General features: G+C 37.6%; 1 long non-coding RNA gene across 1 annotated transcript; it reads left to right on the plus strand.

Annotated features, from left to right (window-relative positions):
- Positions 1 to 4,755: 4,755 nt before the first annotated feature.
- On the plus strand, positions 4,756 to 6,897 carry LOC108518544 (uncharacterized). Its single transcript, XR_001882388.1, has 2 exons — positions 4,756 to 4,967; positions 6,579 to 6,897. It is a non-coding gene; the product is annotated as an uncharacterized LOC108518544 (long non-coding RNA).
- Positions 6,898 to 14,654: the final 7,757 nt, after the last annotated feature.

A 14,654-nucleotide genomic window follows, 5' to 3' on the forward strand; every position in this document is an offset into this window, starting at 1 on the left:
CAGTGAGTGTACACCCTGTGATATTACTTGTAATTTCCTAGGGTAGTATTTCTTCTAAATCACAGTGGGTGTACACACATGTTGTACACCCTGTGATATTACTCAGAATATCCTAGGGAGATATTACTCCTAATGTTACAGGGGGTGTACACCATGTGTGTACATCCTGTGATATTACTCATAATATTTTAGGGAGATATTACTCCAAATATCACAGTGGGTGCACACCCTGTGATATTACTCTTAATATCCTAGGAATATATTACTCCTAATATCACTGTGGGTGTACACCATGTGATATTACTCATATTATCCTAGGGAAATATTTCTTCTAAATCACAGTGGAGGTACACCATGTGTGTACACCCTGTGATATTACTCGGAATATCCTAGGGTGATATTACTCCTGATATCACAGGGGGTGTACATTATGTGTATACATCCTGTGATATTACTAATAATATTTTAGGGAGATATTACTTTAAATATCACTGTGGGTGTACACCCTGTGATATTACTCATAATATTTTAGGGAGATATTGCTTCTAATATCACAGTGGGTGTACACCATATTTGTACAACCTGTAATATTACTCGTAATATACTAGGGAGATATTATTCCTAATATAACCATGTATGTACACCCTGTGATATTACTTGTAATATCCTAGAGAGATATTACTCCTAATATCACTGTGTGTGTACATTATGTGTGTATACCCTGTGATATTACTCATAATATTGTAGGGACATATTACTCCTAATATCACAATGGGTGTACATCCTGTGATATTACTCATAATATACTACAGATATATTACTTCTAATATCGCAGTGGATGTACATTATGTGTGTACACCCTGTGATATTATTTGTAATACACTAGGGAGATATTACTCCAAATATCACAGTGGGTGTAAAACATGTGTGTATTCCCTGTGATATTACATATAGTATCCTATGGAGATATTGTTCCTAATATCACAGTGGGTGTACCCCATGTGCATACACCCTGTGATATTATTCGTAATATCCTATAGATATATTATTTCTAATATCACAGTTGGTGTACACCATGTGCATACATTCTGTGATATAACTCTTAAAATTCGTGGATCATATTACTCCTAATATCACAGTGGGTGTACACTGTCTGATATTACACGAAATATCCTAGAGAGACATTACTCCTAACATCTTAGTGGTTTTACATGCTGTGATGTTACTTGTAACATCCTACAACGACATTACAGCCAATATCACATTGGGTGTACACACAATGATATTACTTTTAATATCCTACGGAGATATTACTTTTAATATCACAGTGTGTGTACACCCTATCATATTACTCGTAATATTTTAGGTAGATGTTACTTCTTATATCACAATGGGTGTACACCTTGTGATAATGGTAGTAATATCCTAGAGAGATATTTCTCCTAAATCACAGTGCATGTACACCATGTGTGCACACCGTGTGAGATTACTCAGAATATTCTAGGGAGATATTAATCATAATATCACAGTGGGTGTACACAATGTGTGTACATTCTGTGATATTACTCATAATATCCTAGGGAGATATTACTCTGTGGGGGTGCACGTCAACATATTCAAGCTTATGTACATGGCATTTGAAGTCGGGGCATGGAAAAATACTGAGGCACTGTGTATGTTATTTGTGCATAAGAATGTAACTCCTCGACCCTGAAAACAGGACAAGGAGTGGAGTGTGTAATAACGCTGAAAACAGCCTCCTGAGTATGCGGTCTGAGGGCTTTTACAAGGCTGCAGGTGTCTCACGACCCGATCTCGGAACGCCATCTAGTGGATACTTGTGGTATAACAAGCCCTTTCAATAAATACTTAGCGGACGGATCCTGGGGAGGCACTTTCTCAGAAGAGCTGTCTCCCTCCCCGCTCAGCTAGAATTGTCTGAGAACTCATTCTTGGCGTTCACTGCAAGCTATAAGCTTTGTAAGTGGTGCCCCCAATGTGGTCACCTTGAAGTTACGCGTGAAGTAGGAAAACTCATCCATTTTCGGGGAATCCCGGTAAGGGACAGCCCTGACTCCCATCAGGAGGACGGTACCCACGCGTAAACTACCAGGGGCTGGGTTATCATGGGTCGACAAACGACTAAAGAACAGAAAATATTTTTTAACAGCTACTTAAGGCTATCCAGTGCACTGTAGAGCCTGGAGCTCTACACAAGCTAATGTTTTTAATTCGGCAGGAATGCCCTCGGTTTCCTGATCAAGGAACATTAGAATTAGAGTTGTGGGAGCAGGTAGTTCGCTGCCTGAAAAGAGGATATGAGCAAGGTCATTTTACTACTGTTACTATTTTGACCACCTGAGCGCTGGTGCGCTCTGCGTTGTATCCTCTTTATCTGCCGGATTGCGGTGAGTCAGACCGCCCATCTTCTCCGCCTGAAAGGAATTCAGGAGATTTAAAGGAGAAGGAAAAACAGGAACCAAAACAACAGGGAGAGACTCCTCCCCGCTCCTCATTCCCTTCTATGGGGAATAAGGAAGAGATTTTTGCTAGTGAGGATGAGGACGGACCGGAGCCCTTTCCTTCCCCTATGGAAAAGCCATTGCCCTCCTTTCCTCCACCCTTAAAGGGACCTGCATCGGTTGGCGCCGTTCAGCCAACAGCGCCTCCCATCCCCCTCGAGGAGATTGGAGGACGCCCAAGAGATGGTTCTTGGATAAGACCTCGGTCAGTGAACATCTGTGTGATTGGTGGCCGCGTCCTCGATGCCGACTCCTCGTCGAACTTCCTTATTAGACGGATGCCTCCAAGCAGGACTTCGGAAGGGAGACTGAGGCGCTTTTTGGCGCATTCCGTTATTGTTCAAAACAACAGGAGATGGCATGAGAATTTGCCTTTTACTGCCTTTGAAGAGTTAAAGAAAAGCATTCTTGAAAACGGTATACATTCACCCTTTACGCAGGGGATGATTGAGGCTTTGGGAAATAGTTATGACTCCATATGATTGGAAAACTTTAGTAAAACTTTCGGTTTCAGCTGCTGAATATACTGTGTGGTGGAGTGAGTACAGTGATTTATCCATGCAGCAATCCTTACAAAATTTGGATAATAATATCCCAATACAACTTGATATGCTATTGGGAACAGGGCCTTTTGCTTCAGCTCAGGCTCAGGCTTAGGCTCAGGCAGATAGCCGTCTATTTCCTCAATGCTCACAGCTAACAATACAAGCATAAAAAATACCCATAAGACAGTCCCAGGGTTCGTTTATGATAGTTAAACAGGGTGCCACAGAAACATACGTTGCATTTATCGACTGATTGCAGGCTGCAATAAAAAACAGGCACCCTATCCTAAAGCTGCCAAACCTCTTACGTTGTAATTGGCTTTTGAAAATGCAAATAAGGATTGTCAGGCAGCAATAACTACAGTCCCAGCCACTGCCACTGAAATCAGCATGTTTATTAAAGTGTGCCAGAATATAGGCACTACAGCCCATCTGGCTCAGACCTTTGCTGCAATGGTAACTGGGGCCACATATTATAATTGTGGCCTAATCGGGCATATGGCCAAAAATAGCCCTGCTACTCTTTTCCTACTGTTAAACAAGAAACAATTTCATACTCTCCTAGCTTGTGATCTTAATTGGCAAGTAGCAATGCCTGACTTTATTGGTAACATCAGCTTTCATTGACCAGCCTCTAAGCTCCTGAACTTTTTACAAACTGTGCCTGTTAAATTCGTATCTATTGTTGTCTCTGAGCCCTTGCTTCACGCCACTTCTGTCTTTACAGATGGTTCAGGAAAAACTGGAAAGGCAACTATAGTGTGGCCAGATGCCATGTAGAACTGGCAGCACAAAATCAGGAACATTTTAGAACCACTCACCAGGCAGAGTTAGGTGCCCTAATATTGGCCTTACAAACTTTTCCTCACCAAGACATAAATATAGTTAGTGATTCCACTTATGCGGTGTATAGTATTACTCATTTAGAACACGCACATATGAAGGGCATTACTAAAGAACCCCTACTGGCTTTGTTTCTTGCAGCACAAGAGCTCCTCTGTGCCCGTCATCACCCTCTTTACATCACACATATTCACTCTCATTCTGGGCTACCTAGTCCCTTATCAGAAGGGAACATTCGAGCTGATGCTGTGGTACAAACACAGATGTGGTTTGCAGAGTCTCCTGCATTTTTGCGAGCTCAAGCTGGTCATGCTTTGTTTTTTCATCAGAACGCCTGCAGTCTTAAACAACAGTTTCATTTGACACTTGCTCAAGCTCGCGTGATTATTAAAACTTGTCCTGATTGCCAGTGGCATTCTGTTTCTCCCTTTTCCTTAGGGCTTGGTGCCAACCCATGAGGTCTGGTGCCTAATGCTATTTGGCAAACTGATGTTACTCAGTATCCATCATTTGGACGTTTCAAATTTTTCCCAGTTACCGTGGACACTTATACAGGCTTAATACATGCTACCCCCTGGACTGGAGAAAAAAATTGAAGATGCAATTGCTCATGTTTTTGAATCTATTATGACTTTAGTTCTTCCACAAACTATTAAAACTGATAATAGACCTTGCTATCTTAGTGCTCGATTTGCACATGTATTGCAACTTTGTCACGTACAACACAAAACTGGTATTCCTTATAACTCAACCCGTCAGGGCATTATTAAACTCATCAAACTCTTAAAGTATAACTTAATCAACAAAAAGGGGGAATATGGGGCTCTCTTCTCGAGAATAGGACCTGTTGTTGGAGAATCGACTGACAATGACGACGATGACTCGGAAGGCACCTGACATTACCTGGGGACAGCTAAAGAAACTGGACCGACAGGCAACTATCCGGCTTGCCGCCATGGAAGCCCCTGCAACTGCAGAGGATCGGTTTCTTTTGTATCTGGTGGTAATTGGGGGAACTTCTGAAAAAGTAAGACAGACATGGATGTTGGGGTGGTTGGTAATTTTGTCCTTTGCCAAGTGGGATCAGCTCAAGAACATGTTTATTGGAGTCATGTTCTAAATCCCCCTGTTTTTAATTTTATTACATGGTGGGATGCTGACCCGCCTTTGTTATCTAATGATACTTCTTGGACAGGAGGTCAATAGATGTCCCTGTCATACCCCTTAACTGAAAATTTGGGATAGATTAAACTTAATGACTCCTTGATTTTATTGTCTAGTTTTTGTCTTTGTTTTTCCACAATAGCACATGATAACTGTGTTACTCTCGTTCCTCAGGAGTATCTTAACTATCAGCCTAAAAGGAATTGTAAGCTTGCAAACTTGACCTGTATTTCTACCGTTACTACTAATCTTACTAAGGTCTCTAAGGAAGCTACACAAGTGCCTGATCTTCCTATATGCCATCTGAGTAGGGACTGGCGATATAAGTTTGAGGCTGTCCAGTGGTCGCCGTGCAGACAACTTGCACCGCATCAAGGGCCTCTGTTTAATAATGGCACCTTACTTGATTGGGGTCCCCATGGTTATCTTATGTCTGCAAATCAGACTATTGGATTTGGGAGTCCCTCCAATAGTTCTATCACCCCGTCAGAGTGTGGGCTTTCAGGACCAATATTGCAACTAAAAGGGAAGCAAGCTTTAAGCCCTGCTCATACCCAAATTTGGAGATTAGGACTTCCTTCTTTTTGAATGAGTTCTTTTACAGGGTGAATACATTACTAGCGGTGGCAACTATACCCTCTCTTTGCATAATGTTACTGACGCAGTCCTGATTTGTACTACGCACCCCTATATACTTTTGTTTGGGCAAGGTGTTCCTAACATAAAGCAGAATCAGTCCTTTTATAGTATTGAAGTCTCTTCCAGTAGTTGGTATGCTACTTGCTTGTCTTATCAAAACGTTACACAGTTAAATATAAACCTACGTCATGATCTTAAAATGGCATGCAGAACTGTGGCTGCCTGTAAATTTAACCTGGAGCTGGGAAGGAAATTCCACCCAGCAGCTATTTAGAAAAGCACTGTCTCATATTTGGAAAAAAAGATTTCTGGCCACTTTAATTGACTTTTTAGTCTCAGCTATTATCATATTAGCAACTGCTGCTTCTGCAGCTGTCTCTCCAACAGAATCTATTCACACAGCCTCAGTGGTGAACCACGTGGTGTATAATGTAACCCGTGAATTTCAAGAACAGGTAAATATTGATAAAACTATTCTGTCTCACCTGGAGGCTCTTGAAGCCGCCGTTGAATGGCTGGGGGATCAGCAGCAGGCATTCATTACCCATCAAAATTTACGTTGTGATTGGCAATATAATTCTATCTGTGTCACACCTCTGCCATGTAATAGCTCCCAATATGCTTGGGAGACAGTGAAATCACACCTGCAAGGGGCTTATCATGATCATTTTTCTTCTCAAATTTCTACTCTTGAGTGTGAGTTAAAGAAACAACTTGAAGAATGGTCGCAGCAATTACAAGCAAGTACCCTTCAGCAATTACAAGAAGGCTTTGTGGTTAAACCTGACCACTTGGTTGTCTGGGTGATACGTACACATTTGGGTGATGGCCGCTCTACTTATACTTTTTTGTATCTGTTTGCTAGGCGTCTGCAGATGGCTCTGTGCTGCCCCCCGGCGCATCTATGACCAGGGAAGAACGATAGAACTTTACCTTGCATTGGATGACCAGCACGCTCTAAGAATTGAAGAAGGGGGAGTTGTGGCGGGTGCACGTCAACATGTAGAAGCTTATGTGCATGGCATTTGAAGTCGGGGCATGGAAAAATACTGAGGCACTGTGTGTATGTTATTTGTGCATAAGAATGTAACTCCTTGACCCTGAAAACAGGACAAGGAGTGGAGTGTGTGATAAGGAACGCTGAAAACAGCCTCCTGAGAATGTGGTTTGAGGGCTTTTACAAGGCCGTAAGTGCTTAAATTAACCGACCTCAAATGGCCATCTAGTGGATGTTTGTGGTTTAACAAGCCCTTTCAATACTTAGCGGACAGATGCTGGAGTGGCACTTTCTCAGAAGAGCTGTCCCCCCGCTGCCACTCCTGCTCAGCTGGAATTGTCTGAGAACTCATTCTTGGCATTCACTGCAAGCTATAAGCCTTGCATTACTCCTAATATCATACTGGGTGTACACCATGTGTGTACATGCTGTAATATTACTCGTTATATCCTAGGGAGATATTATGAGTAATATCACAGTGGTTATATGCTCTGTGATATTACACGTAATGTCTTAGAAACATATTACTCCAAATATCACAGTGGCTGTACACCCTGCGATATTACTCCTAATGTCCTAGGGAGATATTACTGCTAATATCAAACTGGGTGGACACCCTGTAATATTACTTCTAATATCCTTGGGAGATATTACTCCTAATATCACAGTGGATGTACACACTGTGATATTACTAATAATATCCAAGATAGATATTATTCCTAATATTACAGTTGGTGTACACCATGTGATATTACTCATAGTATTCTGGGAAGATATTACTCCTAATATCACTCTGACAGTGGGTGTACACACTCTGATATTATTCGTAGTATCCTAAGTAGATAATAGTCCTAATATCACAGTGAGTATACACCCTTTGATATTACTCCTAATAATTACTCCTAATATTGTAGTATCCTGGGGAGACATTACTCCTAATTTCATAGTGGGTGTACACCCTGTGATATTATTTGTAGTATTCTGAAAAGATACTAATCCTAATATCACAGTGGGTGTACACCCTTTGGTATTATTTGTAGTATCCTGGGGAGATATTACTTTTCATACCACAGTAGGTGTTCACCTTGTAATATTATTTGTGGTATCTTGGGGAGATTTTACTCCTAATATCACAGGGGGTGTACACTATGTTTGTACAACTTGTGATATGACTTGTAATATCCTAGGGAGATATTACTTTTAATATCACAGTGGGTGATATTACTCATACTGTACTAGGGAGATGTTACTCGTAGTATCACAGTGTTTTTACATCATGTGTGTACACCCTGTGATATTACTCCTAATATCCTAAGGAGCTATTATTCCTAATGTCATTGTGAGTGTGCATCCTGTAATATTACTCATAATATCCTAGGGAGATATCACTTTTAATATCACAGTTGGTGTACACCCTGTAATATTACTCATGATATCCTACGAAGATGATAATCCTAATAATACACCCTGTGATATTACTGGCAATATTCTAGGCAGATATTACGCCTAATATCACAGTGTGTGTATATCAGGTGTACATTCTAGGGAAATATTACCCTTAATATCACAAAAGTGTACACTCACTGTGATATTAAGAGTAATATCTCCCTAAGATATTATGAATAATATCACAAGGTGTACACACATGGGGAACACCCACTGTGATATTAAAAGTAACATCTCAAGGATATTACAAATAGTATCACAGTGGGTATACACTGTGATAGGATTCGAAATATTCCTAGAATATTACAAGTAATATCACAGTGTGTACACCCCCACTGTAATATTAGGAATAATATCTCCCTAAAATAATTACTCCTAATATCTCAGTGGGTGTACACAATGTATGTATACCATGTGTATCACAGGGTGTACCACTACTGTGATATTATGCTTAACATCTCCCAAGTATATTATGAGTAACATTACAGGGCATACACACACTGTGATATTAGCTGTGATATTAGGGTATAGTCTTCCCTAATTATTGGTGAATAATATCACAGTGCGTGTGGACACATTATGTATCCACTCACTGTAATTAAAAAAAATTATTAGGAGTAATACTCTCCTAAATTATTTATCAGTTAATATCGGTGTACACACATGGGGTCCACTCACTGTGATATTAGGAGTAATATCTCCTTAAGACATTACGAGTAATATCACAGTGAGTGTACACACATAGTGTGTACTATTAGGAGTAGTATCTACCTAGGATATTATAAATAATATCACAAGGTATACACATATATTGTACACCCACCGTGATATTAAGAGTAATATCTCCCTAGAATATTATGAGTAATATCACAGGGTGTACACATATGGAGTACAGCCATCGTGATATTAGAAGTAATATCTTTGTAGGATATTATGAGTAATATCACTGGGAGTACCTGCATGGTGTACACCCCCTGTGATATTAAAAGTAATATCTTCCTACTATATTGCATATAATATCACAGGGAGTACACACACTCATAGACATTAGGAGGACTATCTCCCTAAAATATTACTAGTAATATTACAGGTGTATACACATGCTGTAAACACACTATGATATTAGGAGTAGTATGTTACTAGGATATTACGAGCAATATCCCAGGGTGTACACACATGTGTACACCCACTGTGATATTAGCAGTAATATCTTTCTAGGATATCTTTCTAGGATATTACTGCTAGCAATATTACATAATATCCATATTACTGCTAATATCCTAGAAAGGGTACAAACATATTGTATACCTACTGTGATATTAGGAGTAATATCTCCCTAGGATATTCTGAGTAATATCATAGGGTGTATGCAAATGGTGTACCCCCATTGTGATATTAAAGGTAGTATCTTCTTAGAATATTATGAGTAATAGCCCTGTGTACAACCACTGTGATATTATTTGTAATATCTGAGAGGGATATTACAACAGATGTGTGTACATCCTGTGATATTATTCATAATATCTAAGGAAGATATTGTTCCTAAGATCACAGTGAGTGTACACTCTGTGATATTATTCATAATATCACAGAATGTACTCCTAATGTCACAGTAGGTATACACCTTGTGTGTGTACACTGTAATATTCTTTGTAATATTTTAGGGAGATGTTATTCCTAATATCACAGTGGGTGCACACCTTGTGATAATATTCGTAATAAGGGAGATATTATGCCTAATGTGATAGTTGGTTTTCCCCCTGTGCATACCCCGTGTGATACTATTTATAATATTTAAGGAAGATATTATGAATAATATCACAGTGGGTGTACATCCTGTTATGTTATTTGTAATATCTTAGGGAAATATTACTCCTAATATCACAGCAAATGTACACCTGGAGATATTATTTGTAATATCAAAGGGAGCTAGTACTCCTAATATCAATACCCTCTGATATTATTTGTAATATCTAAGGAAGATATTATTCCTAATATCATAGTAGGTGTATACCCTGTGATATTATTCATAATATCTATGGAGATATTACTCCTAGAATCACAGTGGGTGTACACCCTGTGGTACAGACACTGTGGTATTATTTGTAATATCTTAGGGAGATAATGTGAATAATATTACAAGGTACACACCAGGGTCATATTAGCAGTGATACCAAAGATATTGTGAATAATATCACTGGGCGTATACATACCCACTATGATATGAGCAGTAATAACAAACATATTGTGAATAATATCACAAGGTGTATCCCCACTGTGATATTAGCAGTAACATTGAAGATACTGTGAACAATATCACAGGGGGTACCCCCACTGTCATATTGGCAATAATATTGAAAATACTATGAATAATGTCACAGGGAGTACCTCTACCTTTATATTAGCAGTAATGTCAAAGATATTGTGAATAATATTACAGGGTGTACTGTACCTCCACTGTGATATTAGCAGTAAAATTGAAGACATTGTGAAGAATATCACAGTATATACGACCACTGTGATATAAGCAGTAATAACGAAGATATTGTGAATATTAGAGGTTGTACTTCCACTGTGATATTAACAGTAATATCGAAGATATGTTGAATAATATCATAGGGTGTACCCCCACAGTGGTATTAGTAGCAATATCAAATATATTGTTAATAATACAGCAGGGTGTATCCCCACTGTGATATTAACCATAAATCAAAGATATTATGAATAATATCAGAGTGTTTACCACCACTTTGATATTAGCAGTAATAAGAAAGATATTGTGAATAATATTACAGGTTGTACCTCCACTGTTACATTAGCAGTAATATCGAAGATATTGTGAAGAATATCACAGAGTGTACCCCCACTGTGATGTTAGCTGTAATATCGATAATATTGTGAATAACATCACAGGGTGTACACCCACTGTGGTATTAGCAGTAACATAGAAGATATTGTGAATGATATTACACTGTGTACCTCCACTGTGATATTAGCAGTAATATTGAAGAGAGATATTGTGAATAATATCACAGGGTGTTCCTGCACGTTTATATTAGCAGTAATATCGAAGAGAGATAGTGTGAAGAATGTCACAGATTGTACCCTTACCGGGATATTAGTAGTAATATCAAAGATAGGAATTATGAATAACATCACAGGGTGTTTTTTCACTGTGATATTATCAGTAATATCAAAGATAGATATTATGAATAATACACTTTCAGTGTGATATTAGTAATATCGAAGACAGATATGAATAATATCAGGGTGTTTATCCCCACTGTGATATTAGCTGTAATATCAAAAATATTATGAATAATATCACAGGATGTACACACATGGTGTATCTTCACTGTGATATTAGCAGTAATATTGTAGATATTATGAATAATATCACAGGGAGTACATGTACTGTGATATTAGCAGTAATATCTAAGATATTATGAGTAATATCATAGCATTTACACACACTGTGATATTGGCAGTAATATCGAAGATATTATAAATAATATCACAGTGGGTGCACACACTGGGTGTGCACCCACTGTGATGTTTGCAGTAATATTGAAGATATTATGAATAATATCACAAGGTGTATATTCACTGTGATATTAGCAGTAACATCAAAAATATTTTGGATAATGTCACATAATGATGCTACTGTGATACTAGCAGTAATATCAAAGATATTATGAATAGTATCACTGATTGTATGTCCAGGGGTGTCACTCACTGTGATATTAGTAGTAATGTGAAAGATATTATGAATAATATCACAGGGTTTACACACATGTTATATCCCCACTGTGATGTTTGCAGTAATATCCTTGATAGATATAGTGAATAATATCAGAGTGTATACCCCAATGTGATATTAGTAATATCGAAGATATTATTAATAATATTACAGGGTGTCCCCACTGTATTACCCCTGCATTACAGGGTATACACCCAGGGTGCACACCCACTGCGACATCAGCAGTAATATCGTAGATATTATGAACAGAATCACAGGGTGTACACCACAGATGTACACTCACTCTGATAATAGCAGTAATACCATCGAAGATATTATGAACAGTATCACAAAGTGTACACACAAGGTGTATTCCCACTGTGATATTAGCAGTAATATCATTGAAGATATTATTTTTAGTATCATAGGGTGTACACCTACTAAGATATTAGCAGTAATATCATCTAAGATATTATGAACAGCATCACAGATGTATACCCACTGTGATATTACCAGTAATATCATCAAAGATATTTGAACAGTAAAGTAGGGTGTACACCTACTGTGATGTTAGCAGTAATATCATCGAAGATATTATGAACAACAATATCCCTGTAATATTTATAATATGCAGTGTTCACACACTGTGATATTAATGAAAAATCTCTCTGATATTTATAATATCCAGTGTTAACACTCAGTGTTTACACAGTATGATATCAATAAAATATTGCTCTGCTATTTATAATATTTAGTGTAAACACACCGGGATATTAATGAAATATTGCTGTGATATTTATAATATCCAGTTTCCCCACACTTTTTACACACTGTGATAATAATGAAATATTGCTCTGATATTTATAATATCTGGGATTTACAGTGTTTACACAGTGATATTAATGAAATATCACTCAGATATTTATAATATCCCGTGTTTACACACTGTGATATTAACTGAATATTGCTCTCATATTCATAATATCCAGTGTTTCACACAGAATGTTTACACACTCTGGTATTAATGACATATTGCTCTGATATTTGTAATATCCAGTGTTTACACACTGTTACATTAATGAATTATTACTCTGATGTTTATAATATTCAGTGTTTACACAGTGTTTACACACTGTGATAGTAATGAAATATCCCTCTGATATTTGTAATATCCAGTGTTTACACGCAGTGTTTACACAGTGTAATAATAATATGTCGATCTAATATTTATCATATCCTTTGTTTACACAGTGTTTACACACTGTGATATTAAATATTGCTCTGATATTTATAATAGTCAGTGTTTACACACAGCTCTTAAGCAGTGTGATATTAATGAAATGTCACTCTGATATTTTTAATATCCAGTGTTTACACACTGTGATATTAACAAAATATCGGTATGATATTTATAATATCCAGTGCTTACACACTGTGATAGTAATGAATTATTGCTCTTATAATTATAATATCCAGTGTTTACACACAGTGCTTACACAATGTGATGTTAATAAAATATTGCTCTGATACTTATACTATCCAGTGTTTACACACTGTGATATTAATGAAATATTGCCCTATTTATGATATCCAGTGTTTACACACTGTGATATTAATTAAATATCGCTCTGATATTTACTTTATCCAGTGTTTAAACACAGGATTTATGCACTGTGATATTAATGAAATATCATTTTGTTATTTATAAAATCCAGTGTATACACACCGTAATATTAATGAAATATCACCCTGATAATCATAATATCCAGTGTTTAGACACTGAGATATTATAATGAAATATAGCCTTGATATTTATAATATCAAGTGTGTACACACTGTGATATTAATGAAATATCACCCTGACATTTATAAAATGCAGTTTTTACACACTGTGATATTAATGAAATATCACCAGGATATTTATAATATCCAGTGTTTACACACTGTCATATTAATAAAATATCACTGTGATATTTATAATATCCAGTGTTTACACACTGTGATTTTAATGAAATACCGATATTACTACTAATATCTTGTGCTAACACACTGTAATATTAAACACACTGTGATATTATTCACAATATCACTGATATTACTAATGATGTCCAGTGTTAACACACTTTGATATTCATAATATCATCGATGTTACTACTAATATCCAGTGTGTGTTATGTCAGCTGACAAATGTTTCCGGATTAGTGGTGAAACTTGCATTTTCAGGTTTTCTAGATGACTATCTGTTTTTTGGAGTGGTGGTTTTTTAAAAATGGCTACACAGAGTTTTTGACACTCTTCCCATCCAGAGGCAGGGTCTGTCTCCCCTCCCTTGGATCTGAGCAGGCTTGAAACCAATTAGTAGAGAGGAACTGATGTGCTGAGACTTCTGTAGCTAGATCATAACAGGCCGGTAGCTTCCATTCTGTTCACTGGAACACTCATGCTCTGATCCGTCATGTAAGAAATCTGACTATTCCAGAACCACCATGATGGAGAAAGTACGTATAGGCACTCAAGTCAACAGTCACAATGGAACTCCCTGCTGATGACCGACATCAACAGTCATTTGTAAGTGAGCCATTGTGGATGGCCAACCCAACCAAACCTTCAAGTAAGAGCAGCCCTAGCAAACATTCATCTGCAACCACGGGAGAGACTCTCAAATAAGAAATGCCCACAGAGCCTTTCTTGGGCTCCTAATTAACAAATGTGTGAGAAAACAAATCGTTGTTAGTTTACAAAAATAAGTTCTTGGTTAA

This window comes from Rhinopithecus bieti, unplaced genomic scaffold, assembly GCF_001698545.2.
Source record: "Rhinopithecus bieti isolate Rb0 unplaced genomic scaffold, ASM169854v2 scaffold_2077, whole genome shotgun sequence".
Lineage (NCBI taxonomy): Eukaryota > Metazoa > Chordata > Mammalia > Primates > Cercopithecidae > Rhinopithecus > Rhinopithecus bieti.